General features: G+C 38.9%; 1 pseudogene; it reads right to left on the minus strand.

Annotated features, from left to right (window-relative positions):
* Window positions 1-20,065: 20,065 nt before the first annotated feature.
* On the minus strand, window positions 20,066-20,812 carry LOC137264945 (uncharacterized; annotated as a pseudogene).
* Window positions 20,813-23,048: the final 2,236 nt, after the last annotated feature.

A 23,048-nucleotide genomic window follows, 5' to 3' on the forward strand; every position in this document is an offset into this window, starting at 1 on the left:
TTTAGTTTTACGCTGCACTCAGCAATATTCCAGCTATACGGCAACAGTCTGTAACTAAACAAGTCTGGACCAGACAATCCAGTGACCAACAACAACATGAGCATCGATCTGCGGAAATGGGAACCGATGACATGACTCAAAGAAGTTAGCGAACCTGACAACTCGATCCCGGTAGTCGCCTCTTACGACCAGCATAGTCGCTTTTTATGGCAAGCATGGATTACTGAGGGCCTGTTCTACCCCGGGACCTTCACGGGTTTACACGTGTGTGGAAATACATGAATCACGTGAGGGCATAGGTACCGATCACTCATAGTCACGATCGTGACTGTTTGTCACTCGACGCAATCTGTAAACAAATAATGAGGTAAACATACACTGACATTTGAGCACATTCCACCTCCCTCAGTCAGGTTTTGATAACAGTTTGTGGTTGTTTGGTAAACGGCATTATGAGAAAGAAGAAAAGATAATCTAGAAGTTTTTGCTTTGAAGTTGATCCATAAACAAAATAATGATACCATAAAACGTCTATCGGGTTGTCATATCTGCCAAACAAGAAATGTTAAAATATTGATCATAACACATATAAACGTACTTTGCGAATTCGACACAGCTTTTATCCTACCGGGACACCCATCCCTAGTTGATTAGACATGGCTTTTGAAAGCACATGAGATCGACAGGCAACACAGGAATCGCTTAATGACTTTTGTGCCAGGCAGTCAGAGAATTTAATTGTAGTGCGCAAAACTGTATGTCAAAAGAACGGATCTATAGACAATTTATTGACGTAAACATACATTGGCATTTGAGCAGACACTACCTTCCAAAGTCAGGCTAATAAGATTTGTTTGAAAGACTGATTTTCAATTGGGCCATCAACAACATGACGACCATGATATGACCGAAACTTCTATCTGCTTGTCATGTCTGCCACGAAAGCAATATTGATATATGAATCATACCTTCTAGGATGCTTCGGTGAATGATCAAGGACTTTATCAGACGACAATGTGCACTCTTTGCATTACGTCACAATAAGTTGGCGTCAATGCGCCATTCTAGTCTGCCCCTCGTAATATTGAACAAGTTTTTGCAGTACGTCACAATGAAACCGACGTCGGGGTGCATGTCAGTTGCCGTCGCCGTACAGCCTGCTGCTGGAAAGTACTCCCTTGCATCCGGTTTCTTGGGATGTATTTGCTTCACTAAGCTAACATCACCGGTGGAAACATTACGTTTCTGTTTCCCGATGGATAAAATGTCTCAGTTCGAAACGCAATTTAACACTGTCACGGTGACGTTCGCAATGTTTACATTCCCATAATGCAGTCGTAGAATGCCACGTGACTAGTCAACTTCATCTGTAGTGATCTAAATCCACGTTAGTGGTAGAAATGCGACGTTCATATTGGCCCGTATGGTGAATCACAGATGCATTTAATATAATTTAGAAAAGATATTTTACCAGAACGCAAACCGTCAACAAATTGTTTATCACTTGTTTTTCTGGTAACGTTCGTCTTGACGCAGGTGGACAGACACGTCAGTAGAACAGCGCGTCAGTTAGCCCTGTGTGAGGGTTCTTAATTTAGGTCGCCGATACCGTTTGTTTTCTGTCTTAGATTAATCGTAATTATCATTAGAAAGTATTGTATTTGGTATCTTAGAAAAGAAATAACGTTCACTCTACACCTACCGTCCTCGTGCTTTAATAATGATAGTTCGTGGCAAAAGTATACTTTATTAAAAAACACATCGAGGTAGAGCGAACTTTACTTCCTAAACTGCATGTAAACTAGACTGCCATATAGCTGGAATATTTTTAAGTGTCGCGTTTAACAACAATCAAACATGTAGAGTCATGGTGTCGTTTATGGTTTAGTGGGATGATTCCTTGTTGTGCCGATTAAATTTTCTTTTCATGTTGAAACTTATTTAGAACGATAAAAACGTAAACGATAAAGAATAACTAGATTCCTATGAGCCAGTTTCGTTTTACGCCGCTTTAACGAACGCTTTAACCACCTGGCTACCCGACCGCCCCTGTAGTCCAGGAAGTGCATCTAGCGTGTTCGGCAACGCCGAGCTGTATCTGTGATCAAAAAGACATAATGGCCCTGTTGTACTATTGAATTAATGAACACGTCTCCAGCTAAATGCATCTGGATGGCGTGATGTGACTTTTATTATCATGTATTTCTGCTGTGGGAATGAATGTCCACTATCTAATCAGCTGACCAAATATGCCGCTGGTTTGGGTTGCAGCGTTAAATGAAATGACCATTACGATAATGTAGTTTGTATACCGCCACCAATGCCTGATGAAGATTCATACTGAATCATTCAAGTGTGAAATGAAGTGCTAGGCATTGGCGGGTAGTGTATTTTGTTCATACAGATGGACACGTGGGATTGAAATGAGCGAATTGATTTGAGATTAATGTTACTTTGAATATGATTACAGAAATCAAATACCACATATGTTTCACTTTGAATGCTGTTTCAGCTATAACGTGGGTAGCCATCCTAGTGTTGGAGGAGATCTTGTAATGTATCATACTGACCCTGAACTAATTTAATAAATATATCCCATGCAAGCCTAGAGTATGTGGCAAGTCTACATTACTGCAGAAAATGAAGAGATCTCTGGTCTTCGTTTTATCATATGTTATTAACGTGCTCAAGGAGTGAGTGTGTTTAGTTTCACGCCGCAATCAGCAATATTCCAGCTATATGGCGGCGGTCTGTAAATAATCAATAATCAACCTTCACAGGTCACGTGCTCAAGGAACTGTTTGTATTGTAAGCTATAGCTAAAATGGATGGAATCATCCTGAAACTGCCATTTAATTATCACCGACCGACCGCTGCAAACTGTATGATAATCGCCATTGATTCCATAACGATTGGCCATTATCAGTTCTTTTGTCAAATGACGTCACAGCACTAAAGACGTCATGCTCCATTATGACGTCATAAACCTTGATCCATGACCGAACAGTGTTGGGTCAGCAGCCCGATGCGAGTTGTTTGAAGTAAACTTGCAATTACATTTATGATACTGTTTTGTCTTTATTTACAATTCCATCCATTTTAGTGGGATAGGTGAGTTAGAAGCATATTTGACAATAGTGCCGCTCCTGTATTGAAATCTCTTTGTGCGAAAGTAGACCAAGACCAGTTTAAAATATTGACCGGACAAGGAACATAATTAATAAAGTTCGAACTAATTTTTGTATATATATTTTTATCTTGGCAACATCTCATGTAACTCAGATATTGCTGAACAAAGATCGGAGGATCTCCCAGTAGGCTGCTCTAGAATGTTAATTCTCGCCCACACTCTCTTGATAACCGAGATTGGAGAATAGAAAATATAGGAAAGAACAGATAACCTTTCAGGGCAGTTCGAAATGACCTTTTCGATATACAATAAAAGAGAAGTCGACATTAATAAGTCAGAAAGTCATTTTCTCGACCTTTACGGTACTGCGTAGAAACTGGTGATTTCAACATTTAAAACTATCGATTGGAACTTTCAAGACAAGCAAAGTAATTCTGAAATTCCTAAAATATGTATGAGAGGACTATGTGACAGTACTTTGGGCTTTGGAAAGTCTCTTCCGCTCAAATGTATCGAACTGACAGCGAAAGACAGCGATGATTAGACGGAATGTTTGATCAATCTGGTAAACGAAACTAAAGTAAAGTAAGGTATAGTAAAGTAGCGTAGCTGTGTCTACAGAATGACGACATCACCCCATGCACTATGAATATTCTGCTTCTTTTAGCCTTAGGTTTTGGTAGCTTCTATTAGTTATGTAACATTTGAATTCTGCAGAGTTGTATGTATGTAAATAAATGTATTAAATATATATATCTTATGTAATTGTGCATGTACCAGTTTGTAAGCAAGATAGACTGACCTATCGAGCTGGACACTCGGGCATATGATCCTGATTATCCAAAATAGGTGAAAAGAAAATACATAATTAAACATACAGCTTAACACTACTGGTCAAAAGCACTTGACGCAGACCTATATTTTCCCTCTCAAACCTGGAAGGTCTGCATTATGTGTATAAACCACTGATACGACAACAAAAAAGGGAGTAAAAACATATTGTCCCGGTCTGGAAAGGAAACGTCTGAAGTAATGAAGCATACGGCTTCGTGGATAAACAACGTCTTGTTTGTTGCGAAGAGTGACGTATCGGTGTAGATTCTTTCTATGCATTGGCTTCATGGTCCACGCTACTTCTTCTTGTTACTCCCCATCCTTTGTTTATAGTATTAGGAATCCATTGTTTATAGTATGTGGTATCATTTGTCTTCATTATTTGGAATCCTTTGTCTTTTAGAGTTTGGAATGCACTGTCTTACAGTATTTGGAATCCGTTCTCTTTAATATGTTCTTTTAGCATTTGGAATCCATTGTATTTTTGTGTTTAGAATTCCTTATCTTTGCATTTGGGATACTTTGTCCTTTTCTAATTTGGAATCCTTTGTGATTTTGTGTTTGGAATCCTTTGGCACGAAACCCAAATTCGTTAAATGTTGTCCCCATACGAATACCCTGTGTACAACTCTATTGCTGAAATAGGGTTCAGGGTGGCCTCTAAGATAATGTAGGTCTTAAGACACATGTAAGTATCAAGGTAAACGCTAGCCATATCGATATCATAGTTACTGGTAGTATTGTTTGTAATACTTGGGGGAAGCTCATTGACTTCTTTGGTCAATGAGTTTTGCTGAAGGTATGCTATCTCTGAATTGTTCATATTTTACCTAACTTACAATGAAATAATATTTACACGTATATTACATGTCCTGATTATAATGTAAAACATGTCGGTTAGTTTTAAGTTAAGTCTCACCTGACAATGTGAAAAAAATACATTTACTTCATTTTAATTTATAAAATATTTTATCTGTGTGTGAGTGTGTGTGTGTGTGTATCCATGACAATTGAAAAATTCCATATAGAATGTAACACTTATTTAGAAACATATATATTACGTTTTGAGCAGCAGTTCCTAACTTATCTGAATCCATTTTGGTTTTAAATTCTGACACTACTGTATATTTTATATGTATACTTATACTCGTGCCACACACCTATTATCCAAACAATGTAGTCGGTTGCATCAGAAACACCAGTCATCATAGCTTGAAATATAATATTTACCCCTTGTAAAATAAGTCCACCAGTCAGTATTGTGAGTCATGTTATATATGTGAATTTATTGATTCATTTCTTATAAAAGTTTAACACCACTTAAAGCTCTTAATATAAATACATGTAGTCATTTACAGAGATTTCACTTAACGAACAACATCTAATTCTGACCACCCAAGCGGATGTGTATGATAAAAATACATTTCATGTGTTTCTTGGTTTGGTAACCTTAAGTTGACAAGATATTTCCCATGACAGACCATGCACTATCTAACTTTCTGATTTTCATTCTACAGTTCTCAAAGAAAACTTTAGGTTATGTCTGTTTGTTAGGGAATAACACAGGACATGTGTTTGTTATCAAATACGTTTAGATGATATAAATTCGAATTTAACCCCACAATTATTATATGAAGATATGTTTATGCATATATTATTACAAATTTAACAGTACAATCACTGAATAAAGTCATGCATGTGTAAAACACACGTACCAGCATACAAAGAATCAGATGGAATTACAACATTGTACAGTGCAAATACAAAGTAAGTGGGAAATGATATTGTCTTTATTGATATATTTGTGTTAGAATGTGAGAAATCAATTTAATACAGCAAAACATAAAGAGCGAGGTCTAAAAAAATAAAATATGAGTTTTTTTCATGACTATTATAATGATCTGAACATTGTGAAGACAACATGTATGTAGACACTGCAGGAAAATGTAAACCATTTGGTGCTGACAACACTTAACAGTACCATTTATTATATCACACATTGAAATTTATTATCAATATCAATATATGTGAACTTTTCAGCTTTATTGTTTAGTTGTGTAATGAAATATAGAATTTGGAAAGTGTACTTAACCTAATGATAGTTTTGCTTCTTCTGTGTCTGAAATAGTATATTTAATAAATTAATATTTTAATATTATTTCCTGGATTCAAACTTAAGAAAAACATAACATTTTAATTTATACCCTTAATTGATGATAATTAAAATGCAGTTATTGTACAAACTTGCAATATATTTATGTATTATATGCCTCTACACTGAACGTATATTTCATGCATCATAAACCGTTACAGGCATCAAAAAAGTAGATTTTTGTTATACCCATGTTTATCGCAGTTGAAAGTTGGCTGCATGTAGGCGATGATTGACATAATTCGACCGTTACGGTTATTTTACAATTAATTGACCATTGTTTCTCACTTTCCCCTGTACCTGCTAAACATTTGTGTTGTCCAAACTCTCAGTCCCATCATGAACAACGGGACCCCTTGTTTAAAGAAGCAACAAGAGCAAGATTATTTGTACACATGCAGTCATTCCTTAGATAAGCAGTTTTCAGGTTAAAGAGGACCCGAAGAATGCTGTATCTCTGTGTATTTTAGATTCGCCATAATCATAAAGGTACGTAGGATAATTATAACAACCCATTTTTCTTAACTGCATAGTTTTTACATTCATAATAATTTATCCACAGATATGCAATTAATGTATACTTGTTTCCATTTAACTGACAAGTTCCATTGACTTCCATTCATGACCCAAGAGACAACCGTGCCACAACAACATATTCACACATGAACATTCAAGGAATGTGATTGAAGGCACTTTCTTTAGCCATGGTGTTTATGTGACGTACTTGACGTAAAGTGTACATGGAGAGAGCGCGCAGGGAGGTATTTTTCCAGGCGGTGTCATTCCAGTGACACATAAAGCACCTGTGTATACTGCAAGAAAAACACTTTCAATTTGAAACATTCAGTTATGCTGGGCTTTCAGTAGGCAGTGTTTCTGAGAGGAAATCCAGCTCGAAACAAACGATACCCTGAAGGCCATCATAAAGGGTGAAAAGCTGCTGTTTCTGGTCCCACAGAGAACGTTTCTGTTTCGTAAATGAGCCGTTGTCAACAAGACGATCGTTCTCTGTATCGTCAGACATTGATTGTGTAATGAGAAGTGGAAAGAAACAGGTGTTATGTTTCTTAGTAAATGTGTTCGAATCCAAGTTTCATGATCGTTCTCAGTACCGGCACTCGTAGAGCAGAAGATCAGTTAAGATTCGGATTAGAACTGGTCTTCAGTAACACATGCATATTAAAAAGGCGACTAACGGGATTAAGTGATTAGGCACGCCGATTTGGTTGACGCATGTCATCGTATCACAGTTGCGTAGATCGATGCTCATGTTGTTGATTACTGGATTGCCTGGTCCACACTCGATTATTTACGGACAACTGTATTTTGATTTGATTATTGCGAAATAACAAACAAATAAATAAATCTCAAAATATACATCAATCTTACGCAGGTCACTAGAAACATATAGTCAAAATTCTAATGGATCTGACCTTGCAACATTTTCACGTCAACAATGGGAACAAGACATCCCTGTGTGTTGAAGTACGCATCCTCTTAACTATTTCTTATAGTGCTGTTCTAGCAAGGCACAGATCTCTGGATTCTTCAGTGTGAGATCAAACACATGAAGCCAAGGAACACCACCTTGTATAACTGCTCGATATCAGTTGTGTAACATCAGGAATTTTCTGTTACATATTGGTCTGAGTCAGTGCGCAATGCTGGTTATTGGTGTCAGTATTAATTACAATGTGCTGTTCATTATTCCAACACCAAAACATTCGTATGTGTGAAGTGGGTCGATACATGTCATGTAATCATAAACATCGTTACTATATCGAGGTAAATGCAAGGATCTTTTCTTACTAAACGTTTTTGAGCTTAATCGCGAAAGTGCTGAGCTAGAAATCAATGTTTTTCAAAGTAGGTCCAATCAAACATTCCGCTTTCTTTTCTCGAAATTGGAGAAAATATGTCGTTATTTTCAATTAGGAACACTGCATACAGCGGGCCCTTGCTAGTGTGCGTGTTCGTGTGCGCGTCTCTGCTTAGTGAGCCCTGAAGTTAAAATGTCTTCAATAGCATATGCTATGCTAACTAACGGCTCGCTCACTTGAACGATGCAAGTCATCGTTTCCATATGATGATGAGGGTGTCATTCACTGGATCTTCTGGTCCAGACACATTTTTTCTTACACACTGCCGTCATAATGTAGCGTTGAGAAACAAAACCAACCAGCAAAGCAATACACCAAACAAAAGCCATCAATCCGATTATAATCAAAGAAAAACGCTGATACTTGATTCCCAATCTCGGGGATCAACAATCTGACCTTCAAACCTTCAGAGTACTGAGCGGTGAAAGACCAAGGTCGGTGTACGCAAGTCCGTCCGAGCGTAGGCGTCAGTTTCACCAATCATGCCAATCATCACGACATATCTGATCACATATCAGCATAACACCCCGGTCAAGGTATTAGTTTACAACATGGACACCTAGCGTCCCTAGTGATAGCCCCTAGTGATAACAGCGTTTGGTGGTAGTTGGAGATTAACTAAAACTCTCGACTCCTGTGTTAGATATGGCCACAGGTGGCGGCGACTTTGATTTGCGTTTCCATACCCACCAGAAACTTAAGATCGTTGGAACTAAGTCGCGGATTCCTCCTGATTATAGGCTTTAGGTTTGGTGTTAAAGTGTTAAAGATATCAGATCCTCGCCGTCAGATCTGTGGATCATTCCCTGGTGAACTGATGTTGAAATGAAAGTCCACACATGCCGCTTTGTGATCATGTTCCAAACAACAACGCGGTCGTAATTGTACACAAAGAACTTTGTTAACCACCCTCTATATTTTTGCAATAATTACCTTTCAGCACCTACACAAAACCTTTGTGGTGACTACAATGGGACAACATGAGTATTTCTGACCCGTGTGAAACCCCCCTCATAGCCTGAAATGTTCGTACAAATCTCGTAAAGCTCTCACATAGCGAGGAATACATTCTTCAGGTTGAATTAACTTTGGGCTCTATCCGTAAAAAGGAACTCAAACATACTCCATCTCTTTTTGGTGGACACCTCTGGACATATTATGCCTTAAAACGTGCGCAATTTATTTGTAAATCACAATCAAAACACTATATTTACTTTGGGTTTTTTTTTCACAAATGACCCCAGAACACTGTGTACTTTCTTTTGTATTTTGGTTTATCATTCACATTTGGTTTGCATGGTAATTGTCGATAATTGTTGTGATGAATTGTAACACTGCATCACAAGTTAAACATCATGATATGAAAGGTCGATCTCGTAATTTCCTGACCGTGACGTGTGATTGTTAGACTGTTTAACACAATTTGCGGTATTTCAGCTTGTGAATAATCGAGTCAGTGACAGAATTTGGTGGTTGATATTATGAACAACTATAAACGCCATTGGGTTGTGGTGACACTTTAAGTCAGTGATATTGACAAAACGATCGATAGGTTCCTTCACGACCTGATGCTTCACAGGAAGCAGGAGGCATGTTAACTGCGTCGGAGATCTGGGCCTAGATTTTCGAAGCGAAAATAGTAGTAAGTTACGTGTAATGTTAATGTATGGTACTTGCGATTATCTTAGCTTAGAAAGCTGACCCGAGAAGGTCCCGGGTTAGAATAGGCCTTCACTAAACCATGCTTCCCATAAAAGGCTATGAGAGCTTCGAAAATCAACCCCAGGAATATAATTAATCAGCCTTCTATTTGTTGTTTAATGCTAGTTTGGAGGGTCAGGCCAACTGACATGTATGCCATTGCAGCCATGCTGTTATGGCGATTAAAAAAGTCTTACTTTACAGCACAAGAAATTCGATCGTTGATCTACTTCTCTCGGGTTTCATGCGTCACGAAGAATGCGGTTTCATTAATATTGCATGTTTGTCAAACCTGAAGGTCATGGTCATCAGTAGCTCGGTCAAGGATAACAAGCAGTTTCTTTCAAGCAAAAGAGCTTTCGGTATCAGTAATCTACTTGATCTTCACAGCCGCACGCATGTCTAAAGCGGCACGCATTTCACCAGCTGTTGCGACTGGATGACTTTATCACGATGGAGACTTGATGCTCGCTAATTAATTGTATTAGCAACGTCTGCGCTAAGTCATGATCAGTCATGGTTTTACTTCCACAGGATATTGAAAGCTTCGGGGTCTAATTATGCATGCGATATCTACGGAAGCCAGTTAGCGCCACTTCTATGTTTCATATTTCCGCGAACACCGATCCTTCTGTTCTACAGACGCGTCACAGTTGAGATTGAATTATTCTAAGCAAACATTTGTTATCTAATACTTCATAATCTAGTTATAACTGCAGTATTAGGCAGGTTTTGATATGGAAACCCTGTCATACATTGACACTTGGAACATATGTTACCCAAGAAGCTCATTCAGTGTGGAAATTACCCCCTGAAGATCCTGGTTTGAATTTGTCTCCAGGAACCCATGCATGTCGAATGTGAAGACTAAAGGGATCGGGTGGTCAGACTATCTCACTTGGTTGGTACACGTTATCGTATCCCAATAGAGCAGATCGATGCTCATGCTGTTGATCACTGGATTGTCTTGTCCAGACCTTCGACATGCAGATGGAATATTGCTGAGTGTGGGATAAAACAACAAACAATATATATTTCTACACGTTTAAGACGTGAGTCGCGGCAGGAGGGCGGGGTTCGGTCTAGATTTTTTTAACTGACACTTCCTGCCATTTAACAGCGATTCATAAACATATGCGAATAATATAGTCGAAATTGCTAAGTCGCCTCTTCTGCCCTTGAAGACGCCATTTACGCGTACATGTCTTTCACAAAGTGTAGTACTGATTGTCACTAACCAATATTCCAGCTATATGGCGGCAATCTGAAAATACTCACGTCTTGACCAGACAATCCACTGATCAGCAATATGAGCATCGATCTACGCGATTGGGATACGATGACATGAGTTAACCAAGTTAGCGAGTCTGACCAACCGATCCTGTTAGTCACCCCTTACGACGAGCACAGGTTGCTGAAGACCAATTCTATCCCGGATGGCAAATGTATGCTTTTACCGGTGAAATTCGGGGTTACAACTGGTCTTCGGCAACCCAAGCATGGAAGGTCAGGTTTAGAATTGATCTTCAGCAACAAACTGCTGGTCGTTACAGGTAAGAAAGGGGATCGGGTGGTCAGACTTGCTGACGTGGTTGGCACACGTCAGTTACCAGTTGCGTAGATTGATCATCATGATTTTAGTCACTGTATTGCCTGGTCCAGACTTGATTGTTGACGGCGTCAAACAAAGGTACAATCAAGGATCGTTTGCTACACAGTCTTAAGGAAGTGGAAATTACATGAAATGATCTTTACACTTAGCAAGTACAATTCGCATCACAGCATTAAAGACGGAAAAAAGACTGAAAGCATTATTGCAGAAATACACATCCTCTGCGTCAAGATAATTACTATTATTTCCTCACAGGAAATGGCACAAACATGACATTACATTGCCAGGCTTTCAGATGATGAATTGAAAATTGACAACACCATCAATCATTGATGCTGGCGTTGTATTAAGCGTCGTTTTTCAAAACTACAAATAGTGCCGTGAATTCAAGGTGTAATCTCATTACTGCGTGGATTTGTAATTACCAAATTTCATTTCAATATTTTACATAAATGTAATTTATTCCTGATGACTTTGTTGATGGTGAATTAGAGTAATTGGAAATGTCGTATGATGGGTTTTTGTACTATTTGTTTTAGGTTACGTGTTTTGTCAAGAAAGTTTGATCATTGTCATATTTTGTTATTTTGATCATTGTCATAATGACTAGGTCAGTTGGAGAGTGGCGTTCAAGGTTATTGGGCCAATCCGATATCTTGCAGTCATATATGTGCGTGTGAATATGCATGCATGAATGCTTGTGTGAAAGGAAGAGTGTATACAAGTGAGCATGTGTGTGTGTATCTGTGTGTGTGTGTGTGAGAGAGAGAGAGAGAGAGAGAGAGAGAGAGTCAGGAAGAGTGCATATGTGTGGGTATGTAATATAAGTGTGTGAGCATGTGCATTTTTGTTTGAGCCAGATGGCACGAGTGCAGGCATATGCATGCGTATGTTTGAGGTTTGTGATGAGAGTGTATATATGTGTGGCTATGTATGTCTGTGTGTGTGTGTGTATTTGAGTGTGTGTGTGTGTTTATTCGGTAGTGTGTGTGGGAGAGTCTATATGTGTGGACATCTGTGTGCACATGTTTATGTGTATGTAGAGATGGTGTGTGTGTGTGTGTGTGTGTGTGTGAGAGAGAGAGAGGAGAGTGTGAGCATGTGTGGCTATGTAAGTCTCTGTGTGTGCATAGTACTTAGTGTGTGTGTGTTTTGTAGTGCCCGAGGGATAGTCTATACGTGTGAGTGAGAGGAGATGGTGTGTGTGTGTGTGTGTGTGTGTGTGTGTGTGTGTGTGAGAGAGAGAGAGAGAGAGAGAGAGAGAGAGAGAGAGAGAGACGGTGCATCTACGAACGCTAAGAAAGCTACCTCTAGGGACATACAATTATTTCACACGTCCTACCACGCAATACCATGCATTTACATCACCATCATCATTACGCTGTTTTAAATTGCTTCTGTTGAACCTTAACGTTACTCTCAGTCATAACAATTACTTTTGAAAGTGTTCCTTAACACGGAACTAGCGACAATACATTGACCAACAGGCAAGCAGAAGATGCGATTCTGTTAAAGTCTTGGCTTGCGTGATAGTTTTGGACAATGCATCTTATGATGGAACATGAAACCATCGTTGACCTCCGTTAATACATTAATGTTTTTCAAATGAATATTTCAGTGGAACTGGCATTTGACCTTTCCTGATGCCACCACCTTTGCCAAGCAAGTAACCAAGACACAAAGGGTAGGTGTGTTTCCCTGTACTGGCTCTCAGACACCAAAGACAGGCCGCCTCAAGAAATAGGAGGTTCATAACCACGTTTTCCCAGACTATTTAAAGGAAACACGTGATGTGATGCCAGGTTGATGGGTATTTATCTCCTGATAACATTCCAAAATTAAGCAGAGACAATCAAATTCAGTACGAAGAGAAATCAGATTTGGGTCAGTGTGTTTCAGGGTCACGTGTTTTGATCAATATATCTACGAAACGAAAACGAGTAGGTCGTTGGTGCCGTTTTCAGTGTTTCAAGGGTACTTATATAGGATTTCATTTGGGTTCTTGAATAATACTGTCAGTAGCACTGAATAACAAATTTAGTACCTCCGGTCGTTGAATAGACTATTGATCTTGCATTGACTGTGTGCTGGTGTAACATAACAAATAAATGAATATGATCTCGTGACAACCTTTATGCTTATTATTATTTATACTTAATATTACCCTTTTATAAATATTCATTTTAACGATTTTGTGGAATTAAAAGTACAAGAAACAAAAGTATTCTTAAACCCTTAAGTGATATCTATTCTGTATCATTACACGTCGTTATTCCCTATTAATATATTACCGGGTTTATTCAAGACATGTGAATATCTTAGCACTGATCTCCAAGGACCCGTTCTTGATTGAGGCGGATTACGAAATTAGGGTCATCTGACCTTTTGACTAAGTTGTTGAATCATGATGTCTGGTGAACACTCGATTATTTGACGCTGTGAACAGCTGGCACATTGCTGGGTGCAGCTTACAACAACCAATAAGCTAACAAAAACATGGATCAGAGTGTCCGCTACCATAACGACATACTGAACACGCCCTGCTTCCTTCATCATCTAATGTACCTGGGAAAACGAGACTTAAAACTGATCTTCACCATGTGATTGATAGTATGAGCATCGCCCCATGTCCTTTGGCCATGTTACCCTCAAAGATCCGGGGCTCAGAATTGATTTTCAATCGTAAGAGGCGACGTACGGAATCGGGTGGTCAGCGTCGCTGACTTTGTTCACACATGTCATCGTATCCCACTTGCGTAGATCGATGCTCCTGCTATTGATCACTGGATTGTCTGGTCCAGACTCGATTATTTACAGACCTCGACAAGACAGCTTGAGTAATGCTGAGTGTGGGGTTAAACATCAAAACGTCCACCAAAACCATAAAATATCCAACCACAACCTTTCTTCACTCTTCCATAATCTGTAGAATACGTCAATTATTAGATAAAGCCTCTTGTTAAACGTTGCATGCTTCATCTCATCACCCCAGACAGTGAATGAATGGCACCGTCAACGTTCCTTCAGGAAATCATCAGTTTACCATCTAGTATGAGTGCTTTGTATCCGCTGAAGTTTCATTACAAAGCCTACAAGGTCTTTAAAATATCCTTGCCATAATAAACATCCAGGGAGCCATCTTCGGCATTTTAAATTAATTGAAAGTTTGTGTGGATAAATTACATCATTAGTAATTCAGACATCAATACATGGAATTGAGTGGATTGTCAGTACACCTTTTATCCTAGCAGGGATGAAAGGCTTAGTGCCTCGTTGGATAATGCACTCGGAAGTCAGTTTGCATTGCGGTAGAAATAGAGTGTTCAATAAATAATGTGGCGTAACTTTTCATTTAGATTGTCCCACTGACACAAATAATGGCCATTGATTTTCTGGTATCTCATGTTTTTATCGGATACAATTACGTTTCAGTTTTGAGCCTGTGATCATTCTATCTGCAGGATGGTGTCTGGTATCTGGGGAACCATGCTGTTGCATTGGATGGAGTCAGAGAAACGATATCGAACTCTCGATTGTGTTAAATCTGCCTCAGTTTGAAGTATTTGCACTGTGTAGATTGGTACACAATCGATAACATTTGCTATGAACTAAACGATCGGGTGAAAGGACGCACAAAGCCCGTTGGTGTTGCGTTCAGTGTTTCAAGGGTACCTATGTAAGACTTTTTCATTCAGGAGTTCGAGCATAATGTCAGTAGCAGTGAATAATACCTTTAGTACTATTCAATTAATAATATTTACTATTTACACTTAACATTAATCGTTTATAAACATTGATTTGAATACTTTTTGAGTTAAATTTACAGAAAACCATAAATGATATATATTCTGTATCACTGTACTGTACTCTACTATCCTACCAGTGACCTTCAAATACCCGTCCATGTAAGAGCTGAATCACGAGATGGGATCATCGGAACTGTTGATTTAGTTGATGCAACTCTCAGACAATATCTGAGACGTCTCATCCATCAAATTGTAAGTATCATACTGAGGACAACATTTCAGACGTCTCATCTATATCCCTCTGTGTAAGTAGCACACTGAGGACAACATTCAAAACGCCTCAATTATAACCTTGTGTGTAAGTAGCCTGCTAAGGACAGCATTTGTGACGTCTCATATATCAACGAGACAGAGGACAATATTAGAAAGGCCCCCTCTATCAGTTTGTGTATAAGTAACACGCCGAGGACAATATTTGAAACGTCTCATCTATCAACTTGTGTGTAGGTAGCACACTGAGGACAACATTTGAACCGTCTCTTCTATCAACTTGTGTTTAACTAGCATACTGAGGACATTTGAAACGTCTCCTCCATCAGCTTGTGTTTAATATTAGTGTCATGCTGAGGACAACATTTTAAACGTCTCATCCATCAAATCGGGCTTTGCACAAACCAGAAGAATGAATAATGATACAGGTGACTTCTAAAAGTATTCCTCCATCTGTAAGGTCGGGTCCGTTTTCTTTTATACATTGGTGTCAAAGCAGCAAAATAATCAATTGTTTTAATATAGCATTTCCGCATATGTCAGCATACATTTGTCTCAATAAAACTCAAACATATATGTTGAAATATTTATTTATTTAAAGGAAGCCTTGTTACTTTTGTGGCTTGCGTTTGTATCTGATTCTACAAATGTTAATCTCTACCGCCACAATTGAAAGAATAACAAACATAAGTAAATTTAATTATATAAAGGTATAAATTATTTCTGTTGAAGATCTAAAAGTGTTATATCGTAGCCTTCACTTAATAATATGGAACAACTCGAGAATAACAATCATGCTTCTGTTATTTACCAAATACCATCTACAGCGAATAAATGATAAACCTTTGGAGTCTTTGAAGGATACAAGACAGTCATTCATAAAGGACAAATAATCAGTAATTTCGGAAATAAGAAAAAACTCACACGTATTATATATACATAAACAATTAGCCATGAATATTTCATTGGAGCTGGCATTTGACGTTCTTGCTACATCGAACATGGGAGAAATTGTCCAAAAGTGAGAAAAACGGCTGGCCGTGTTAATCTCTAATTTTAGATCAGAACTTCAAGCTTCCACAGACTCCCTTAAAAATGAAATTTCTGACATTAAAAAAGTAAGGTTGAGCATGTGGTCTCACAACATGATGATCACTCGAACTCTCTCCGCAACGAGATAGCTGAACTCAAGAAAGAAAGGTCGATTTTCCAGAAACAAGTGACTCTACAAGACATACTTGACCGGAAAAGTAATCTACTGTTTTACGGACTTCCGGAAGAACCCCAGGAAGACGCTGAGAAAACTTTGAGAGAGTTCTTCACTAAATTGTTCAAATTCAGTGAGGATCAAGCCGATAATATGTATTTTAAGACCGCGTATAGAATGCCAAAATCTGAAAATCAACGCCAGAATAAGCCTGCCCCAAGATCGATGATCGCTACATTCATTCCTATGTCCGACAGAGACGCCGTATATGGTGCCAGAAAGCTGTTGAAAGGTACTGATTCGAGTATTCAGACCGACCTGCCAGCTCTCACGAAGAAGGAACGTGCAATCCTTGGAAGTTAAGGGACGGCTATTCGGGGAACACAAAACCTCTGGACAAGAGTAAGGGTGCTAGGCACACAGGTGATCTTGGAAACGAGAGATGCTGCAAATCCTACGTCTTCTTGGAAGAAATATGATTAAACACTGGAAATCACATAGTGACACTCATGTTATATGAACAATCAAGTCCTGATGTAAACAAGTTTAAGTTGACAGAAGTGTACTTTTCTATAACTTCTTTCGGCGATATAAAGTATTAACACTCTAATATATACTCAGAGACGATTTCTTACTTAAGTATTTCTCATTAAACGCTCCAAATAAAGCGGGGGTTTTCATTGGTAAGATGCGTCTTCGTCCTTGCCCCAATTGATTGCTAGTTTTCTTGTTTTTGAGGTATAAACGTTTCGGTTTCCTACAAATATAAATAGTTGAACTTCACGTATTTGCTACACGTGGACTTCGTACAGTTTTCACCGCCATGGTCGGTCTTCTAAGCATTTGGAATGACTTTGTTGTTCTTGTCATTGTATTTTCGTGTTGCTTTTCCGTATGTAGATTTATAATAATCCAAAGTCAAGAGAGAGAATCCTAAACTTGAAGACGAAACTGACGGCGGCCAACTCCACTGAAACAGGCTAGGCTTGACTATTTCTTTAATTCTCATAGCATCATTCCCTCCATAACAGACACGTCATTAGACTCTAGTTTTGAATCCGACCACTCTCCTGTATCAATTACTTTTAACCCAACTGATACAGACCGTGGAAAAGGATTTTGGAAATTTAATAACTCCCTTTTAAGGGACCCTGATTATGCTAAAATGGTCAAGCGTATAATCTCAGAGACATAAAGACATAGATATACATGTAAATGAAAATGAATTTACTGTTGACGATCAGTTGTTCTTTGAAACATTGCTGCTATTGATGCGGGGTGAAACAATTAAATACTCAATATATAAAAAACGAGAAAGACAGAAAGAGGAAAATAAGATGACGAAACAATTAGAAGAAATCACAAACAAAATGGACCAAACAAGTCATCGTGAAATTCAAACTGAATTAATAAAAGCACTTGACACACTAAGTGGAAGGTTGGAAGACATAAACACGATAAAAACGTCTGGTATTATGACGTCCGGTATTATGACGTCTGGTATTATGATATGATCGAAGGCGATATGGTCTACACAGGGGGTAAAAACCATCAAAATATTTTCTTGGATTGGAATCTCGAAACTTCCTCAATAAGTCAATTACTCGTTTAGAAAATGATAAAGGGGATGTTCTATCCGGACGACATGAAATAGAAGATGAGGTAAAACTTTTACTCCAAACTATATAGAAAACAGGATATTAGCGATGTTAATCTCGAGAACCTACTTTGATATCCCCAAACTAAGCGCAACTACATGATCACTCTAGACGGTGAATTGGAATATGAGGAAGTACTTTCGGCTTTAAAATGTTTAAAAACTGATAAAAGTCCAGGGCCAGATACTTTTACCCCAGAGTTCTTGAAATTCGTTTGGTTTGATTTGGGCAAATATTTAATTACATCGTTGAACGTATCCTATTTAAAGGGAGAACTTTCTATGTCTCTGAAAAGGGGACTCATCACATGATTTCAAAAAGATAAATAAAAACTATGTTTAAACAATTGGAGACCAATTTATCAGTGTTTTTTTTATAAAGTTGCGTCTCTCACAATCTCCAGACGGATGAAAACAGTTCTTAGCATACTGATCAATGAGGACCAGAAATTAGACATACATAAATGGTGTAATCTTTTCATTTCGAATCTCCCAAAGAAAGATTATGGTAATATATTTGAGTACAGTTGTCAGCAATTGAGAGATAAAATACTTCCTTTGATAAGAAATAATTAAGATATATCAGTGTGGTGGGACTTTACATGCCAATTTGAATCAAACTCGGAAACTGACAGCGACAATGAAAGCCTTATTGAAAGTATATGGCATAATAGAAATATTATGGTAGCACGTAAAACAGTTTTCTGTAAAGAATGGTACGAACATGGGGTTCGTTGGATTAATGATTTGGTAAGAATGGTGATGTCTTTCAAATTGAAACGTTTATAAAACAATATGACATAAACACAAATTTTCTCAAATATCATGGTCTTATTTGTTCCGTCAAACAATACTTTCAAAAGACCAATACAGAATTAAGAACAATAACTTGCAAACCATGCACTGTTCTACCTCGATATATGCAACACCACCAGAATCTAAAGGGGACCCAATACTTATACAAAACTATGATTTCAGGTCTATTCTTATAAGATCAACATGCATCGAAATAGGAACTAAACATTATACACGACAACAATATGTCTAAGGACTGGCCACTTTACAATACTATTCCCTTTAGATGTTAGAAAGATATTAGACTACAATGGTTCCAATACAGGCATTTACATCATAGTTTGTCAACAAACATTTTTTTGAAAAGGTAGGATGTAAAGACATTGTAAGTGTAGTTTCTGCTACAAAGTTACAGAAACAACTACCCATCTTTTCTGGTCTTGCAGCAAGGGAAACCATATATGGAAAAGACTTCAGAACTGGCTACATGTTAAAGCAGGAATAAAGTCAAAATTGAACAGAAATATGTAATGCTTGGCTATCCAAACAAAAACAACGACCCAATAAACATTATCTTAATTCTCATCAAGGAACTGATATTTCGAAATAAGTTTAAAAACACCATGCCACCTTTCCATGTTTTTCAACATAAACTGTTTGAATAGTATGTGCTATCAAAGTGTTCGGCTATAATTAGTTGTAACATCAATGCTTAAGTTTCTACGGGTCCTGGTCGTCAAGTCATGATCTATTCTGCTAAAGCTATTATGTATTGGATGGTCAATCATGCATACAGGGTTATCATTGTTAATTGTTTATATAAAATGTTGTAAAATGCAACAAAGTGAAACATTTTTAAAAACTGCTTCGGAGAGCTCGTAGCAACGAGACACAGATGTGTTTCAACACTGGAGACACACACTATCCATTCATAAGCGGTAAGTAATCTGTTATTTCCAAATGAGCTAACAAAACACAAAACGTTTGGTGTCAATACCTTAAAACATGAAAGCAGTTTTGTAAAATAGCAGAAAAGCTTTAGAAACAAGTTGTTGCAGATAAGGTAGATATATCGGTAGTCTCATGGCTCTTCCCGGGATGATTCTTTCTGGTTCTGCAGTCTGTCGAGCTCAGCCTTAATTTCTGCGAGGACCTTTAGCTTGTCCAGTTATTTGTCCAAAATGTGTCTGGGTTCTGTATAGTATTTTTTGTAGATGTCTCGCTCTGGTTTTGCGATACAGCATATGTCTCCCCGTTCTTTAATACATTTCTCTACGAACTTTTTGTACTCTTTTCTGGTGAGTGTTTCGTCCGCTGTATCAAGGAACAGGCGGATCTTCAGTTCAAGTGTCTGCCATTTTGCGCCTGTCTGGTTGAAGAACTTTTGCTTCTCCTCAAACTTCTCAAGAAGGAAGAAGCTGCCAGCTTTGAAAGAGCAAACCGTTGCAATGACTGCTCCTATGATTGTCTTCGCTATGTTAGGGAGCCACCAGTCACCCACGGGGATATACGTAGTTAGATTTGCCGACGCCAGGCCCATAAGTATACTGGCTGCTATGAGCAGCCAAAACGCAAATCGGCTGTACCTGTCTGTCTGGTCGTACATCATATGGGATCCTATCATGCTGCGAAGTTTTAACTCGGATAAGAGCGTGCCATAAGTTCCAGTGACATTGAATGGCTTTGAACGCTGGGACTGAGGCTGAGGCTGGGGCTGAATCTGAGGTTGAGGTTGAGGTTGAGGTTGAGGTTGAGGCTCCCGGTGAGCGCGTCGAGGCTGTGGACCTGTCTCATAGGTTTTCCGAGTTTGACTTCTGGTTGTGGGCATTTCCTTGGTGAAGTACGTTCACTGAAGAAATACATATCATAAATAATATTCCTCCACGTCTCTTAGAAATCGTATATTCAACAAGCGCTGAAATTGCTTTGTGCTACTGAGTCCAGGGCTGACCTGTGAGACGAATCGCCTGAATCGGTGACCTCTTGCAGTACTGAGGAACACATAGCTCTATGCTCTGCACCCAAGCATATACACATACACACATTTGCCCACTCCCACGGCTGCACACGCATGTGGACACAGATTCTACCTCACAGAAAGTGCACAGACATACAACATCCAAGCTTCAGCACTGACACACACACATACGCGTAGTCTCAAACGTTTCCACTCACTTATTCACCACAGGGCAAACACCCATTCACATATATACATCCACACGCACATACATTCTCATATACATGTCATCGTGTCACCTGCCACGTACATACCACTGTGTAGATTCTGTATATACACTCGATTATTAACATGTAAGAACATGGCATGTATTGATTTCTGCTGTATAATGAAATATGCTGTGAGTGTAACAACACGTTTAAGCTTAGATAACGTCCGTCTATTGACTTGATGTGACATCATGCATGTCGTACTGTATTCAAATGCTGCTAACCACAAACCGAACCTACCACAAACAAACTCCGAAATCACACACACTCACACTCACGCTGTCACACAGTCACACACATAACACATTTACATAAACATAAACACACACAGAGCCGCTCAAGAACACACACGGACGCGACACATACACACATGAAACACCATAGGGTATGAAGGGATGTGAAAGCATCTTACATGCTTGCATCTCACACACATACACACTCGCACACTCAGTTACGCGCATAACAGAATCACATAAACACACGCACTTACCCGTCTGAAATCATATGGGCCCACACGAACGTGCGCACAGCTACACGCAAACATTAAATACTACAGCACACATATACAACATATAAACATATACGCACACGCATGCACACACGCTGGCATGCACACAAACATACACAGACGAACGCACACAGATACAGGCAATCAGCTGTCTACCTACAGAATTTCTATTTTCGCCAGAAAACAACCGACTGTTACAAGAAATACACAGAGACGCATGCACACACACACACAGAGGGAGAGAGGCAGAAAGAGAGAGAGTGTGTGTGTGTGACAGAGAGAGAGTCATACATATTCCACTGTGCAGAGTTCTGCCCCTTTGTCTTACTGTAAAGATATAGTCGGGTTCGAATCAAATATTCTCCCTGGTTATGCTTTATAGGTGTGTCAGCACTATTAACGTGCGAGTGTGAGAGGAACACACTCAGAGACACACATAAAACAAATTTCGGGTGGTCAGATCTTGTCTTGTGACGGCAGCTGAAATACTTATTTTGATAATCATAAACAAATTTCTTACCTAGCTTCAGGTAATAGCCGGATTTGTTTCTACCTCGATCGTCTTTCCTGGTGTGCACCAGTGTGCACAGTGTGCATCAAAAGTGTTTAGGTTTACCATGCTGATTGATTGATTGAAATTTTTGCTGTCTTTGTTCCTTGAGCGTCGTCATGGTGCGGCGTGCTGCATATCGCAGGAAATATAGTGTGCATGCAACAACACATGCATGCAGGTCGATAGTTGGTTGAGTAACAGTACACGATATGCACACAGCAAATGTCCCCAATCTAGTGTCCCTATTTGGCGAGATAAGGGTGGAAAAATCATACATAATCCACAATGCAGAGTTTGCCTTTCATAAAGATACAATCGTGGTTCGAATCATATGTTTTCCTTGGTTATGCTTTTTATGTTTGTCAGCACCACGACCGTGCTTTAGAGATTTACAGTCATAGTCAAGCTCTGACCTGGAACAACTTCCTACACAAAGAATACGTCACGTAACGGAATCTTGGCGAGCCCACAACTGCAAAACAACAACACTACTTGTACGAAAAAGCGATTAAGAGTACTGGGTGATCAGGCTCAATGCTCACCGTGTTAACTCTTGGACTTTACGATGAAGACTTGATTCGGGACTAACGGGATCGGGTGGTCAGGCTCGCTGACTTGGTTGACACATGTCATCGGTTCCCAACTGCGCAGATCGATGCTCATGCTGTTGATCACTGGATTGTCTGGTCCAAACTCCATTATTTACAGACCGCTACCATATAGCAGGAATATTGCTGACTGTGGCGTAAACCTAAACTCATTCACCTTGCTTGCGGT

The sequence above is a fragment of the Haliotis asinina genome, chromosome 15 (genome assembly GCF_037392515.1).
Source record: "Haliotis asinina isolate JCU_RB_2024 chromosome 15, JCU_Hal_asi_v2, whole genome shotgun sequence".
In the NCBI taxonomy this organism is placed as follows: domain Eukaryota; kingdom Metazoa; phylum Mollusca; class Gastropoda; order Lepetellida; family Haliotidae; genus Haliotis; species Haliotis asinina.